The sequence below is a fragment of the Coenobita brevimanus genome, chromosome 98 (assembly GCF_032717465.1).
Source record: "Coenobita brevimanus isolate Jiangsu-jjx chromosome 98, ASM3271746v2, whole genome shotgun sequence".
In the NCBI taxonomy this organism is placed as follows: Eukaryota; Metazoa; Arthropoda; class Malacostraca; order Decapoda; family Coenobitidae; genus Coenobita; species Coenobita brevimanus.
Window position 1 is genome coordinate 32,226,837 of NC_137051.1, and position 15,625 is coordinate 32,242,461.

The 15,625-nt window shown below is 41.8% G+C and overlaps 1 pseudogene; it reads left to right on the plus strand.

Annotated features, from left to right (window-relative positions):
* The first annotated feature begins 514 nt into the window (after positions 1-514).
* LOC145414291 (5S ribosomal RNA) lies at positions 515-634 on the plus strand (annotated as a pseudogene).
* Positions 635-15,625: the final 14,991 nt, after the last annotated feature.

Genomic DNA, 15,625 nt, shown 5'->3' on the forward strand with positions numbered 1-15,625 from the left:
ACGAGAGTTACCTGCCTTTTTATGTGCACCTTTCCCCCCGCTGCCTACCTTCCATGGCCCCTCCCGAACCCCCAATGAAGCGCTCTAAGCAGTATGGCATCAAGAAGCAGCCGCCGTTGTCGTACAGTCAACGTTTGGAGCTCATTTGTCGTGTTGATAAGGGAGAGAAGTTTTCAAAGCTGGCGAAAGAGTTTGGGAAGAACAAGTGCTGAGAGGTTCTAAGTTCATCCCAACACCACCCCACTCCATTCACATAAGCCATATTGTCATAGGATTAAGGTGAGATCCCTTAACATTGCTTATTTCTATTAAATACATGCACTGAATATTCCTAAATTTGTATGTTGGTGTTTGATGGTGCCTAGATAAGTGTAGGTAGGGTGCTGTGGGGGGTGGTTGCCCAAAGTCCAGACCCAAATTCATTTTTCACATAAGAGTTATTATTTATAAACCACGGAATTTGTAAATCACAGCAGTGGTCCAGACCCAAATTGCCTCGATTTACGAGGATTGAGTATGTATATCATGCCATGTTGAGTACACCGCTTCCCATCCGATCAGCGAAGTTAAGCAACGTTGGGTCTGGTTAGTACTTGGATGGCTGACCGCCTGGGAACACCAGATGCTGTTGGCATCCCTACGTGTCAAGTGGGGTTGGTGGAGGATTAGTGCCCCTCCCTGTAAAACAATTAACTCTAAGCCCTTGTCCACCCCGTTTGGGATACATGGCGTCTGGCAATGAATGATGAATATATATATATATATATATATATATATATATCAGCAGCAGCCGCTTGAGTATCCACTGCAGGACCGGCCTATCCCTGCTGAAGTGGGGATGATACAGCCAATGTATCTCTACTGAGTGGCTTAGGCTGTCTGGTAGAGATTGTATGTGAAGTGTTTGTAAGTGTACTTGTTGTGTTGGAGTGGCTTTGGATGTGTGTGTAGTCTGTGAACCATGTGTAATCAGCCCACGCATGCCGACTGGGTGCAGGCATACTTTACAGTAAGCGACACTGGTTCAACCACAGCACCCCTTATGTCCGCCAAGCAGTACGTGGCCAGGAGAACGCTCCCAAAGTTTTTTACCCTGGCGGGATGCGAACCCTCGCTCTCCAGTGTACGAAAACACACACTTTACCACTGTACCACAGAGGCTTCGATATATATATATATATATATATATATATAGGCCTATATCTATCTATCTATCTATATCTATCTATCTATCTATCTATATATATATATATATATGTGTGTGTGTGTGTGTGTGTGTGTGTGTGTGTGTGTGTATGTGTGTGTGTGGATGGATGGATGAATGGAATGTATTTATATCCATCTATTATATCCATCTATCCCTGACCTACTTGGAAAGAGTTCCAACATACTTGACCTCTTCCTTACAACTTATCCTTCTGCTTAACCTGTTAATCGTTCCTCTCTGTTGGGCTCCTCCAATCACAGCCTTATTACCATAACCTGTCCTATTGCTCCAGTAAACCCTGTGGACCCTCAAAAAAAAAGCGGCGGCAGTGGCACTTCGGAGCTGTTGATTGGGAGGCCGTCAGGCAGTACTTCTTTCATTTTCTCTGGAATGATTAATGCTTCCAAGGGTGGGAGCCATCTGAGTGTGCCTTGAGCATTACAGAGGTTATTCTCTCGGGCATGGAAGCATACATTCCTTGCTCATGTCCTTTGACTAATGCAAAAAAGATAATGGTTTATTCACGGTTGTTCTAATGCTGTCCACAAGAAGGAAAAGGACTATAAAAGGTACCGGAGCCAACCCACCCCTGAATCTCATCTCTTTTATGTTTCTGCTCGGAATCGTGCTTAAACTGTTCTTCACTCTGCTAAAAATTATTTTCATTCGTATTAAATGCTCTGAACTCTCAAACCCGAATTTTTCTCGCTCCTTCTGGTACTTTGCCAAAAACCTATCTACTGACTTTACCTCATCATCCTTCCCTCCCCTTTTCCACTCTAATGGCTCTGTAGCTATTTCTTCTACTGATAAAGCAGAACTCTTCGTTCAGACTTTCTCCTCCAATTCTCCTTAGACGATTCCGGTGCTGTTCCTCTGTCACTTCCCCCCTCTGAAATCCTCATAGCTAACATTAAAATTTCTTCAGTTGATGTATTTTCTGTCATCACTGGCCTCAATACTAACAAGGCATAATTATGAGCCTGATGGGGTTCCTCCTGTTGTCCTCATGAACTATTCTTTTGTGCTTACACCCTGCCTAGGTGAACTTTTTCGCCTTTGGCTATTTACTTGTACCTTTCCTTCTTTAGGAAGTTTGCTCTCATTCAGCTAGTCCCAAAGAAGGGTGACCATTCCTAATCCCTCTAATTATCGCCCAGTAGCTTTAAAATCATGTGTCTCAAAAGTCATCGAGTCTATTCTTAACAAAAATAATTTAAAGCATCTTTCCTCTTGCAACCTTCTTTCTGATCATCCTGATCATCAGTACGGGTTCCGTCAGGGACTCTCCATTGGCGATGTTCTAAACTAACATTCAGACACCTTGTGATTCTCCTTTCGCGACTTGGGCGGAAGCTTTTCCGTGAACTTGACATCTGAAAGGTTTTCCATCTAGTCTGCATAAAACTTTAATTTCCAAATTGCCCTCACACGGTTTCTTTCCTTTTATCTCTGTCTTCATCTCTAGCTTCCTTTGTGGTCATTCTATAGCTGTTGTTGTAGACGGCCACCTTCTCTTAGATCTATCAACAGTGGTGTTCCTCATGGCTCTGTCATATCTCCAACTCTTTTCCCTTTATTCATCAGTGACATTTTGTGTTGTAAATCTAACCCTATCCACTCATATGTTGATGACTCCACCTTTCACATTTCTGTTTGCTTCCCACAGGGTCCATCTCAGCAGTTACTGAAAGAAACGAGGCATGATGCTATGGCACACTTAATGTCAGACTTGGCTCGTATCTCTAACTGAGGTAAAAGTAATCTTGTTGTTTTTAATGTGTCAAAAACTCAGTTCTTAAACCTATCAGCCTGACACAATCTCCCACGGGAGTACCCTCTAATGTTTAATAACATCCAGCTAAATCCTGCATCATCTTGAAACATACTCGGGGTTTCATTCTCTCAGCATTTATCTTGGAAAGATTGTATTATATTTCTTGTAAAATCTGCTTCCAAGAGATTAGGTGTGCTAAGCCGACTCCGTAACTTCTTTACCCCAGCATAGTTGCTGACTTTATACAAGGGTTTTATTCACCTCTATGTAGAGTGCAACTCTCATGTGTGGAGAGGCTCCCTACATGCAATTCTTCACAACAAGGCGGAATCAAAGGCTTTTCACATCATTAACTCTCCTCTTACAGGTTCCCTTCAACCTCTGTCTCTCCGCTGAAGAATTGCATCTTTACCTCTTTTCTATCGCTGTTTCAATGGTCACTGCTTCTCTGAACTGTCTGCTTGCATCGCTCCACCACTACAGAGGGCGCGTAGCACATGTCCAGCAACAAAATCTCATCCTTTTTCTGTCCAACTCTCTCTCTCTCTCTCTCTCTCTCTCTCTCTCTCTCTCTTAGTGTATATATATATATATATATATATATATATATATATATATATATAGATAGATAGATAGATAGATAGATGTATGGAGCCTCTCTGGTACAGTGACAGAAAATGCTTTTTCGTACTTGGGAGAACAATGGTTTGTGCCCCGCCAGGGTAATATTGGGAGTGTTCACCCGGCCACATACTGCTTTGGCGGACATAAGGGGTGCTGTCGTTGAACCAGTGTCGCATACTGTAGAGTATGCTTCACCCAATCGGCTTTAGCGGGCCAATTATACTTGGTTCACAGACCACACACACATCCAAAGCCACTCCAATATTACAGTCACACTTACAAGCACTTCTCACCCTACATACAATCTCTACTAGACAGACTTCCCCACTTCGGTCTGGATGGGCTGGTCCTGCAGTGGACATTCAAATTGCTGGTGATGATGATGATGATGATGATGATGTAAGGTGTTACAGGACCTGAAGTATTATCTTAAGGAAATGAACCCTGAGGTCATCCTAAGATATAAACGCCCTATGAACATATGTCCGATTTGCAACGGTAATGGAATAAACGATATTTAAATATGAATGACGGTAACGGGAAAAATTATCATTTTCTACCCAATGTTACAATCCTCCCATCCTCTGTTATCTTTACTGTTTTGCCTTTCCTGGGGATAACATTAAAAATCATCAATTAATGCACTATGAACTGAGTAGCCAAGAACTCCAGCAATGAAGGTAATGGAGGATGGTAGCATGGGGTGGAAATAGATAATTTTCCCAACGCCGTCACTCAAATTTAAATGTCATTTTCATCATACCGTTACGAATTCGTCACTCTGTATGTTTACAGAACATTTTTGTCTTAAAATGGTCTCAAGAATCACCTTAATTTAGTATGTCAACTCCCGTCTCTCTCTCTCTCTCTCTCTCTCTCTCTCTCACCGGGCAGTAGCCCTTGATATTTCCAAAGCTTTCGACCGAGTATGGCACCGTTTCCTGCTGTCCAAACTCCCTTGCTATGGACTAATGTCTTTTGTTCCTTTGATTTCTTCATATCTTAGTGACATGAAAATAAGAGTAAAAGCAGATGATGTATATTCCAATTTTCTCCCAATTAACGCCGGCGTGCCACAGGGATCAGATATGGCGCCAACCCTACTCCTGGTTCATATTAATGATCTCTTATCTGTCACCCAGGATCCCATCCACTCATATGCAGAAGACTCAACATTACATAGTTCATTCACACTTAGACACTCATTTACAAAGTCTAATATCTCTACCTCCCAGCTCAGTACAACCATCTCCATAAATCTAGACTATCTACGATCAGTGAATGGGGACAAAACAACCTTGTCTCATTTAATGCTAGTAAAACTAAATATATACAATTTACCAATAGACAGATATTGCCAGATTCGTACATTACCTTCAGTGCTACTAATATTCCCATCTCCAAAAGTATTGAAATTCTTGGCGTCTCACTTAACAGTGCCCTCAGCTGGACCTCTCATGTTAGATCACTTTCTAAAACCCCCTCAGAAAAACTTGGATTATTGTACAGAGTCCGTAACTTCTTCACTGACGAGCAGTTAGCTATAATTTATAAGAGTCATGTGCGCTCTCAGCTTGAATATTGCTCACCCTTGTGGAATGGATGTGGAGAGGTTGCATTAAAACAACTAGACAAAACTCAGAACAAAGCTGTTAGAAATATTAAGAACCCTGCCATTACAAATAAACTACCTTCCCTACGAGTAAGAGGGAATGTTGCCTCCCTTGCATTATTTTACAGATATTTTATGGCAAATGCTCAGACGAAGTTGCGCCCATGGTGCCATCTCTCCATGTCTTCCCTCGTGCTACATGGGCATCTGGTAGCGCTCATGACTGGAATGTCACTCAGCCATATTGCAGAACTTCTGCCTATCAGAATTCTTTCATTCCCCGAACTGCATCTCTCTGGAACTCGCTTCTACAGAGTTGCTTCCCTCCAAATTTCAACCCACAGCTGTTCAAATCTAACTGTTACAGATATTTTATGAACAGAGGACACCAGTAATTTGGTGTATGGATTATTTTTTTTATTCATTTGCTTTTCCTTCCTCCGTTCTCTTATTAATCATATATATATATATATATATATATATATATATATATATATATATATATATATATATATATATATATAGATATATATATATATATATATATATATATATATATATATATATATACAACGCTGGGTGGTAACCATATAACCAACCATATGTGTTCCCTACGTGTCAACAAGTGGGTTGGTGAGGTGTTTGTTTCCCTCTCCGAAAAATAAAAAACTCAGAGTCAAATGGCCACCCCTTATGGGATTATGATGTCTGGCAATATATATAGATAGATAGATAGATAGATATAGATAGATAGATAAATAGTTAGATATAGATAGACTGATTGAGATAGATACAAATACGCAAATATACTGCGCACACACACACACACACACACACACACACACACACACACACACACACACACACACATATATATATATATATATATATATATATATATATATATATATATATATATATAGTAACACCAGTATGATACGCCAGGGGTGTTGCCCAGACAGCAGTGACAGCACTATAATCCGCTCATTGATTTGGCCCAACAATACTCACGTGATGTTTGGCACACTTTTTCACAGGACGCCGTATGTCAGCGGTTTCCACACTGGGTACGCACATCACTAGAGGTAGGCGAGCTGACCTCAGCGGTTCGGAAGAGGTAATCCGTAATGATTTAGTTCATGCGTAATTTACTTTTACATCAGTAACATTTCGAACGTTTCGAACAATCTCTACTAGACTGAACTACACAGCCCGAGGTACAGTATCTATTACACTGAGCACATCCATGAAACTGATATTATGTATATGCTCATTTTGGAAGTAATTTTCCTAAGACTCTTACTAACTTACCGTTATCTTCCATAAGTCATTGCATTTTTTACTGTAAGAGTACCCATTCATGCGACTGTAAAAGTATGACTTCGTATAGCAAAGGCAGTGAGTGTGTGTGATGGTATGTGCAGCTGTAAATAAATCAGTTCGTTTGACAAAAGTAATGTGGAGTTAGTAAATGCGGTTTTAGTTTAAATGGGGTACATCAGTTTTCGAAATATGGCAATGTATCTGGGACGGCCCTTGACCCAGAGGATTCGGGGGGGGGGGGGAAGCGAGGGGAGCGAGCTTTTACAGTTGGGTGCTTTAAGCCTCCTACGTTCTCTCTCTCTCTCTCTCTCTCTCTCTCTCTCTCTCTCTGATGTCATATGCATTGGAGAAATACTGAAGTAAATATACTCATTCCAAAACACGAATCAGGACGCGGTATATCTAGTACCGTGGGCATTTATCTTGTTAAACACGTGGGATAACAGTACGAGTTACTTTCAAGCTCTAACCTGAATCGCGAACTCTAGGGGAAAAGATATACTTTGTACTGTAGGTCATACTGTGGCAGCAGTGCTGCATGGTGAACACAAAATTTGTGTAATAAACTGTTTGTCTGCCTAGTTGTCATTATCCATTATATACCGCATATTAACAGATTAGGAACATGCAGTCATACTCTTGGCAGTTTCATTTTTCTTCATAGTGTGATGAACATCGTTAACAGATTGTAACTGAAATCTTCTTTCTCCTAAGTAATTATTTTTTTTATTACAATTTTAACCTACTGAGCCCGAGGACGTCTTTGCAGTTTTCTCTTGCATTCCCCAAACAATTCTGTTCAGCTTTTGAGAGGTTTTTCGAAGTAGGAGGATCTGGTATATCTTTAATAAAAGCCATTCCTATGTTGAATAATGTATTGGCAACAACAAACATAAACTAAAAACATTATGTCATCCTGGCTCAAGAAGCTAACCATTATGTTCTTATTACTGTATTTTACTTTCTGAGTGGTCACATTTATATATATATATATATATATATATATATATATATATATATATATATATATATATATATATATATATATATATATATATATATATATACAGAGAGAGAGAGAGAGAGAGAGAGAGAGAGAGATAGACAGATAGATAGATATAGATAGATAGATAGACAGATATAGATAGATATAGATAGATAGATAGACAGACAGATAGATAGACAGACAGATAGATAAACATATGTATGTATGTATGTATGTACTGTAAAAGGATAATAGAGCCTGAATCAATGAATCATCTTCATTGATATGGCTGACGTTTTCGGTAATAACACGTGCCATCTTCAGAGCCTTAAACATAAAAAGCCTACATTGTAGAACAAGATGAACAATATCTTAAGAGAGTACTTTGAATTTAAAATAAAAAACATTAATCATACAGACCTTGTAAAAACTAGTTTAAAAATCGCTACAACAAAGTAATACAGTGCCGAAACACTTGTAATGATTGCCAGATCTAAGTATAAAAACAGGTAAATTACAGTTACATAATGAACAGTAATCATTTCAGACATATAAAATAAAGTGCACATAATTCCTGCTAATAAACTGGCTACACCAAGATAAAATAGGTCATGCTTAAGAATAAACAGGAACGATCACCGCTTCCATGAAAAAAAAAAATGCATAAAATAAACAAGAATAAACTACTCGAAAACCTGGATGGGAAAAATAGACAAAAAAGTGCAGAAGTAAACATGACGAGCAACAACTTCTATCTATCTATCTATCTATTGCCAGACGCCATAATCCCGTATGGGGTGGCCAATTGACTCTGAGTTACTTGTTTTACAGGGAGGGGCACTAACCCTCCACAAACCCACTTGACATGTAGGGAGCACGTATGGTTTGGTTATATGGTTACCACCCAACGTGGTAAATGGTTTCTTGGCTTACAGGAAACCATTTGGCTTGTCACTCAATGTAAAGCCACCTGTAATGGAAAGAAAAGCATTAAGTAGTGACAGGTGTGTGTGTGTGTGTGTGTGTGTGTGTGTGTGTGTGTGTGTGTGTGTGTGTGTGTGTGTGTGTGTGTGTGTGTGTGTGTGAGAGAGAGAGAGAGAGAGAGAGAGAGAGAGAGAGATCCGCAACAAATAATGAACTGTGCGTAATGTAATATAATAAGTAATTTGTTACGTAACATTGTTATTGTAATTTGTCATTTGGGCATCTACTGTAGATAACAGCAGAAGCCTAAACTGGTGTATATTATAATAGTTACAGCTCGCCCATACTCGTAGCCTGGAGTTTGTGGTTCACCATGTGGGCAAAATTGTAGTAGGGACATAAAGTACTATTTTGCCACATGTGTTAGAGCGTAAAGATAACAAAAATATCAATACCGTTAACAGTTGCAGAAATCATCTCCTATATGGTATTTTGCTCTAATAATATATATTATCACGACTAGGTTACTTTCGCAAAGTTTACAACGCCAGGGCCTAAGTACACAAACATTTATTGGTGCCTTAAGTTTCAATAATGGGGTGTTTCATAACAGTAATTGTAATAAAGCCAGCCTGGCATACCAGCGTAACAACACTTTTCGATTATGTCATGCATGTCATTTCCTGTTGTATGCGACACCTAGACAGTAACAAGCATTATGAATCAAACAGTGATGAGAAGCAAGGATGAGATGTTCAGACTGTTCTCCGATAAACATTAAAAGCAAGTATGGTAACATAATATTACCTAAAGTAGCTATAAAGTGTGTCAGCACAGACCATTGCACGAGCCGGTGTCACCTGCCAGCACACACACCGCGCTACACCATCTACAACCTAGTCAGTGTTACAAGGGTCAGTGTTATATGGCTATGTTGATGTTCATACTCCCATCTGAAATACACAATAATAATTGTGTTTAAGGAATAGGTTGTGTTATACGAAGGTCTGGGTGACTGATACAGATTTAATACAGAAAGGCATTTTGTAAGCTGTGACAGGCATGGTTTCGGAATGGTGAAAAGGTCAAACTGGTGAATGACATCAGGCAGCCACTTGGAGGGTCGTCGAAGTGGCTTCTTCATTACTACCAATACAAAGTTAAAGGAAATTGCAGTATGCCACGTCATACGCTTAAGGCTTCTGCTATTTTCTCTACACCACTTTTTTTTATATACATCTTTACATAATCCGTTGCAACAGCAACAAATAGGAATTCGAAGCTTCACTACCATCATGAACCAACTCCACTGTTTCAAAGGTTCCCAGACATCGTCATTGCTACATATGTAGAATGAAGCTGGCAACTCATACAGCAAATAATATATACAAACTATGATTTAGCTACACAATATAACAGAACTATGATTATATGCACAAGAAATGTGTATGAGCAAAGGTGATGACGGGGTCACAGTGTGAACGTGCGGTCAGTACATTAACATTTATTTCTGTACGGAAAATAGTTAAGAAAATAAATAATTAATGAACTAGTGACTTCATGTTTAGTTTGATTTAACTTCCCAACATCAGACTAATGCATTGCATAAAACCATACGCAAATACCCTATGCACCTGTTTCCTAGATTTTAGAGGTAATGTTAATATTATATTTCACATCTGACAACTGTACCCCACTGGAAACTTGAAATACCACCCGCGACGAAACACCACCGGGACGTCGCGACCCCCACCCCAGGGGGAGACCACGGAGGGGCTTCAAGGGCGCACGCGCTACCCAGGCAGTATGGGCCTATGTCTCCTACTACCTTGCACCCTTATTCCCCGCAATGGACACAACCAGAAGTACCCAGTGCTAGAGCATTACCCTCCAGCCGGACCAGCCCTCGCCAGGTTCAGGGTGGGGCTTAATACTCAGTCCCAGACAGTGCCCGAGTGATGTCCAATAGCCGTACTAGGAGAGAGACAGCCTCTAGCCACTCACTAGCTGCATTCCCCCCCCTCCTCTACAGGGACCAGTGACGGCCACTAGCCACTCTCCTTCTGCAGCTGCCACAGGGAGCTGGACCTCAGTGACGGCCACTAGCCGCTTTGTGTCTGCCGTCCTCTCTCCTCCCAGGACCTCGGTGATGGCCATTAGCCACACCAATGAGCAGGTGACAGCCACTAGCTGCACTCAGTCCACAGTCCACCTGGAGGACAAGGCCCCGGCGACGGCCACTAGCCGCACACCAGCAGACAGGTGATGGCCACTAGCCACACTCAGCCAAACAGTCCACCAGGAGGACAAGGCCCCGGTGATGGCCACTAGCTGCACCAGAGGATGGGCGACGGCTGCGCCGGAGGATGGGTGACGGCAACTAGCCGCGCCTCCCCTCACAGGACCTCGGTGACCGCTGGAGGACGGGTGATGGCCACTAGCCACGCCTCCCCCGACAGGACCTCAGTGATGGTCACTAGCTGCACCTGTGGACAGGTGACAGCCACTAGGCACACCTCGCCCTCAGTCCTGCCAAGAAGTCAGGCCCTGGTGACGGCCATTAGCTGCACCTACAGGAGAGGGATAGCCACTAGCCGCCCTATCCCTGTTGCCCTTGGGACCTTGACGACAGCCACTAGCCACGTCAGGGAGAGACCAGCCACCACCTCTCTCTCACCCCCTGTGACTTTCCCTTCAGAGGACGTCCCTTGCTCAGCCCACCCTTCCTGTGGCCAAGTGGGACACCCCTCCTGTTCTCCCCAGAAAGGCAGCCCCCAGGAGGAACTACCCTGTCTGGAGGAGGTCTGGCAAGGCCCCAGCATGACCCCAGGAGTGAGAGCAGTCCAGCCAGCGTCCAGGCAAGACCACCCGCTGTCGGACGCCCAGAGGTGAGGACGCCACAGCCTACACCTGACGGCATCCCGATCCGAGGGGGACCACAGTCCTCGTACTCCCCAGTGCACCCCTCGGACCCCGGAGTGTGACTTCCCCAACCCCAAAGGACAACAACTCTCTCTCCAGGGTAGGCGCAGACAAGTGCGCCTACTCTCCCTATTTGATTCCAAACCTAGGGACCGAATGCTCCACCAAGGCCCCACTAGAGAAAGACCCCTCTCCACGCTGCCCAGCAGCCCAAGACGACGCAGACCCTGAGAGTAGTCCTGTGCCCTCTAAGAGAGTGCACACCTGACGGGACCCCTCCCGCACCCGGCCAACACCTGTAGGTGCCCAGGACTTCAGCAGCCCTGTAGAAGTCCTCCTGTCCCGAGATTGACTTTGTACCCAGACAGTGTATTGCGCCTTTACTGTATCTACATTGTATCTAGTGGTTTGTGAATTTAAGTTAATACACGTGTAAGGTCATTTGACCAGAGTTTTTAGGCCCTATTCCTCTCGTAGTGTATTCTAGTTCCTGTCTCAAAAGAGAACCCCGGCTCAGCAGCTAGTGCTCTTAGGATGAGAAGTCGACCTAAAAACACCTGGCATAACAAAACTCATTCATCAACATAGTACTGCTGTCATGAGTTTGAATTACACAGTCGAAGGGCAAAAGGTCATGCAACCTCTGACAATCGCTAGTATAGCTCACAACTCGGTATATGGGACACCACTCGACAATCAAGAAGACACCTGCAAGGAGATTTATGGTATTTTGACTGGAGAGTGTAATAAAGGGACAAGTTTCTCAGTATCACGAAAAGACTAGATATATGTCAAATGGCAGAAAATGAGATCATGTTAAGCAGTGTACCGTTAAAGATGTTTGTTGGTAAGAACTAGAACGCCTCCCGACTTTTATTACCCTCATATTTCACTCCCACCCCCCCACATTCCCCACCAGATATTCACCGAATCCAGTATACGTTACCCTGACAACGCTACCGCACTAACCCAAATCAGTCCCTAACGTTCCTGACCAGAAACCTAACCTTCCCATTCACAACTTATCAGCCACTACATTGCCACAAATCCAAAATATTTCCCAGACTTCCCCATAATGTACATCAGTGTGTTGACCATGCCTACACCTACAGTTTGACAGTTGCTCGGTATTATTCATTTAAGACATTAAGGACAGAACTGGTGATCCATTTAATTCTCATATATCGAGGCTATAGATCGTCATAATGGAAATTAAACATAGCCGAGTATATTGATCAGTGAAAACCACTGTAAAGCTAGTTATGTGTTGTCATGTTCACAGTAAATGTGCTGATAAATGACACGCCTACTCGTTCAAACCATTAGTTAACCATACTGTTACATCCATTTCGTCAAAGGTTACATGAAACATAACCTCCATACAACCATACACTGTTATTAAAGGGAGAGGCAGCCTGCGACCACGAATCCCCTTGTAATGTTATTTAATAACAAGTGTTTTGATCACTGAGACCACAACGATGTAATACATAGATCTAGATAATAACGATAACCTTCCTGTTAGGTTTGTGTTCAGCCAAACTTTGGTGGTGACTGTCATGGCGTTAGTGTATGTAATGGTTGTGGTTCCGTGGGGAATGTCTTACAGATGTGCTATAAGTGTTTATTTGCGACAATTAACATAATAAACAGGGACTGTGAAACATTGCCCTAATAAAACTGAACAATCACAATTCCTTTTATTCTTGATATCACAGCACAATATTTCATGATACAATCTCACCATTTCTATTTCGGTGTTCCAATAATTCCTTTATTGCACACCATTATGTTAATCACGTGAAAAAATTTAAGTGTCGCAAATGGTAAATTCAGTCATACCAGGGTATTTCCCCATGCACACAGCAATCTCCCCACCGTACCCATCCCTCTTCTGATCGTTAAATCACCCTGAGATAATATTTGGCTTAATATCGAGTAAAGCATACTGACGTGCAAAGTATCATTAATCGTCGGAATAAAGTCATCGGACAATAGTTAATCACAGTTGTTTCATCAGCTGTGAAGCCAACTTCAAACTAGTAGCTGGGCAACTGGTGTAATGGTAGTTGTTCACCTGTGGCTCTGGCTGTGACCCGCGGTGCAGAAAGGGGGTGAGGCCTCTTGCCCACGCTATTTTGGGTGGGTCAAGATTATTGGAGGCGATAGTAGCCTACAATACATTTAGAAGCACAGCAGTATTATTAAAACTTCATTATTTCCTGTGTTAGGCTTGTCAAGAAAAAAAAAAAAAAAAGGCAGTGGCTAATATTATTAGTTCTAAGTCTGACGTGATATTGGCAACAAGTGTTCTCAGAACGAGCTGGAAGACATAGGGTGGTCGTGAATGTGCAAATGGTCTCGAATCGCGGAGAACAGGGGTGTGGTGTAAGGACATCCTGTTGTAACAGATTTACCGAGTTTTTCAAAAATTCTGATCCTAAGGTGCCTCTTTATCTGTCCATAATACAATGCATTACAGCTTTTGCACTTACATTTGTACATGATGGACGCCTAAAGATCCTTTGGTACTTGATCCTTGAAATGAAAGAAACTTTGCAACGTTCGACTGGACTTGAAAGTACTCTAATTGTGATTTGAAGTAAAATTGTTGCAGAAGACTTATAAATCTGTTACGGACGGAGCAGCTCTGTTTGCCCGTAAATGTGATAGGAAAATCGATAATATCTCTGAGAACAGGTATTATGGGCTGAGGGGAATTAAATATTTTACTCAGAGCCTTGCCAATGTTTGTTGCAGCAAACTCTTTAGGAAAACCGTCCTGGAAAACGATTTCTTTTAGCGATTCGCTTTCAATACGTGGATTTGAATAACTACAGCAAAAGTGGTAAACACGTGATATAAGGGCCATAACCTGGTTCCGTTTGTATTCAGTAGGTATGAGTGATGAAAACTTCGTTAACAGACCTGAATGCACCGGCTTCCGGTAAACTAAAGTCGTAAAGAATTCACCATTTCGACTAATTTTCATACTCAGGGATGGCAGCATTTTCTCATTCACTACCTCGAATGTGAATATAATTTTGCGGTGTTTACAGGTAATGTAATTTAAAAACAGGAGAATATGGTCAGGGGCTTTAATTATTAAAAAACAATCATCAACATAATTATGGTCTGTAAAACTTTGGTTTAAAACTCTGAGGGCAGCACTTAACCACTGACGTTCATAATCTGATAAAAATGCGTTGGCTAGTGTTATGCCGAGCGGTGACCCCACAGCAACACCATCGTTTTGTCTGCAGCACTTCCCATCAAACGTAAATAAATAATCACTGGCTGCTATGTGAGTAACATCTTCTTTTGGGATTTGCAGAAACTATTAACGTGCGTCGAAGTATGATAATAGTCATTTACAACTAGAGAGAGAGAGAGAGAGAGAGAGAGAGAGAGAGAGATGAACAGAGGAAGGAAAAGGATATTAAATATACAGAACAGAAATTCATACACGGGATTATCCGTGTCCTGCATTCATAAAAATCTATTGCAGTTGATCTACTTTGAGAGGAAACTAATTTGAGGACGTGAGTTCCAAATAGAAGTGGATTGGAGAATAAAAAGGAATTCTGATAGAAGTACTTTAATTAGGCGGTTCGACGGTACAGCCCATTAGTGCTATCAGACGCCACTATAGCACGGGGGAAGGCGTGAAGTGACGCAATGAATGCAACTTCATCTGAGCTTTTGCCATAAAAGTATCTGCAAAATAATATAAGGGAAGCAACATTCCTTCTTACCTGTAGGGGAGGTAGTTCGTCTATAACTTTTGAGTTAACAGTTGTTCTTGTAGCTGTGCTCTGAATTTTCTTAAGTTGTTTTAGTGCAACCTCTCAACATCCACTCTACAAGGAGGAGCAACATTCGGGCTGAGAATGCACATGATTTGTAAATCATTGCTATCCGCTCGTCCGTGAAGAAGTTACGGACTCCGCACAATAATTCAAGTTTCTTTGAGGCAGTTTTAGCAATGATCTAACGTGAGAGTGAATACCGAGAATTTCAATATTTTTTGAGATAGAAATATTACTTGCACTGACGGAATCAGGCAATATCTGTCTGTTAGTAAACTAGATATCTTTTTATTTTTTTACCATTATATTAGACCACATTAGTTTCTCCCCGTTCATTGATCCTAGGTAAGTTGATATATGGTTAATGTTGTGCTGAGTTGGAAGTTTTAGATATCAAACTGTGTGAATGGCTGAGTATGTGTACAGGACTGTGAAGCGATGA